Source organism: Micropterus dolomieu, linkage group LG10 (assembly GCF_021292245.1).
Source record: "Micropterus dolomieu isolate WLL.071019.BEF.003 ecotype Adirondacks linkage group LG10, ASM2129224v1, whole genome shotgun sequence".
Taxonomy (NCBI): domain Eukaryota; kingdom Metazoa; phylum Chordata; class Actinopteri; order Centrarchiformes; family Centrarchidae; genus Micropterus; species Micropterus dolomieu.
Window position 1 is genome coordinate 17,815,450 of NC_060159.1, and position 2,328 is coordinate 17,817,777.

Sequence of the window (2,328 nt, forward strand, 5' to 3'; positions counted from 1 at the left end):
GTACTTGTGAGCTTTGATATAGATTTTTGAGGTCTGCACTGCCTGGATACCACTGAAAAGCTTAAGGGCCACTGTTTATTTTGGGTGCATGGAGGTACAGTTTGTGTGTAAACCTGTTGTTAGAACATCAAAAGCGAACTGTCAACAACCTTTTCAAATTATGGCAAAAAGCGATTATTTAGGCCTATCCCTGTAACCCAGCTGTTTTAGATCATGTGTAGTAGGGCTAAACACTTTGGGCTATACTTCCAAACATCAAGGAATACACAGGAGTAATGAAAACATGAAAACAATAGCCCCTAATAATATAGACTGCAGCAGACCGTTAAATGTAAAAAATTCCCAACAAGAACAGCTACAGGTAGGATCTGTTGTTTAAAAAAAAAAAAAAAAAATTACCAGAGCCACTCCCACACCACAGGCATCATATGTTGTGTATAAAGTAAAAAACGAAAAAAAAATTGAAAGCCTTAATTAAACCTTTGTCATGTGATGATGTTGACTCCTAGTTCCTTTATTCGGTTGAAAATAAATAAGAAACAAGGACTGGTTACTTAGACAAAAGTTGTTAAAGGGTTAAATTCCTCGACTATGCAGCATGGAAACACTGACTTGAGCTACCCGCCAAGTCAAACAAGTGCGCACAGATTTGCAAAACCAGAAACTGAATTTAACATGCCTCGAAACCCTCACACAGTGCGTCATTTCCCCTGGAAAAGTTTGTTTGGACACGGCCTCTTCGCTGGCTTCAATTGCTAAAAACAAATTTAGGAATTTTGAGCTCCACACACATCATGGACTTGGAAGAGGTGGTTAAGTAAATAAAGGACAGCTGTGTCACTTTACTAACCATATAAACCAGAGATTTTGCATCTAATTTCAAACTCTAATATTAAAACCTGTTTATGTAGCCTATTATAAATTTAAGACATGATAGGTCTATTAGGAATATTTCTCTCATGCTGCTTTTGTTAATTAAAACATGACTTCCAAATGTCTTCACTTTATTAGCCTACTTGGTCTTTGGTCTCCGTTGTAATGAAGTGAAGTTTAAATTTGTATGACAACTAGCATGTGACTGACATATTTGACAGCCAAGTGATTCTTTGATATTTGAGCCAAGCTGACATGTGTCAACATTTGGGTATCCCCTACAAATCATTATTTAGGATTCTTGCACACTCAAATTGCCTGTATTTTATTATATTACATTCATTAAAGGCATGACTGCATACATTAAATGGAACAGGTAACACCCATACGTATTATGTATATACTTATTCTCTGCTGTGGTGGAGTGAAGTTCTGTCTGCTGCTTGATTTCCAAAGCAGAACAACAAATAGCCTACAGTACACTGCAGTAACATGCATACAGAGACATTGAGACACATATATCAAAAGATATGTAGTGACGATAACACTTATGTAGAATACACATATACACAAACATACACATATTACATCTATTTTCAAAACATGTGAAATACAAACCATGATATGATAGTGAAAGGACAAACAATCTCAAAACTATATCCTGCTGCTGTAATGGCAAAACTGACTGCAGTCAACCGAAACAAAACTCCAACTCATTCCCATTTAATATGTTTTACACGGGAGAACTGGTGATAGGTCAAAATTACCCTTGACCTTGTGACCCCACTCAAAAACCAAAAAGGTCAACAGCCTACTGAAAGCTTCAGAAATATTGGAAATAACAACAAAACCAGCCTGGTTTCAAGATCAGATAAATGGAAAGTTTTAAAATAATTGCTTTTTTTAACTCAGAGGGTAAAATATTCACAATCATTGCTGATAGAAGTCAATCATGCAAATAAACCTTCGTTTCGTTAGTTGGCTGACGCTGACTAACTGGTTCCGTGATAGGATAACACCGCTGTTTACGAGGAACACTTGAAGGCATCATTTTACCACCGGGCTGCGCGCGCTCCGCTGTAGGGGCAGAACTTCATCAGCGCTAATATCGATGTCAGTTTACCGCTGCCGTGCAGTTGTGGACGTTTTACTGACGCAAGGAGGACTAAACACAACATGTTCATCAGCTGGACATGCATCTTAGGGCAGATCATCTGCTGCACAAACTAACAGCGATTTATATTGTGGACTGGGTCGAAAAGTTTTCTTCTATGTCTAATTAAGGGTGAGTTGAGCTTGAAATTACTGCCTTAAGGTTTTGCTCAGTTAGAGATTTAAGGATGGATCAACTATCACTTTGCTAAGGCAGAGAATCTTTTTTATTATGCTCTTTCATACTGCTATTGTTTATCCCGGTGGAATGATTTTGTTTTTGTTTTATGCTCTTTAGGAGTT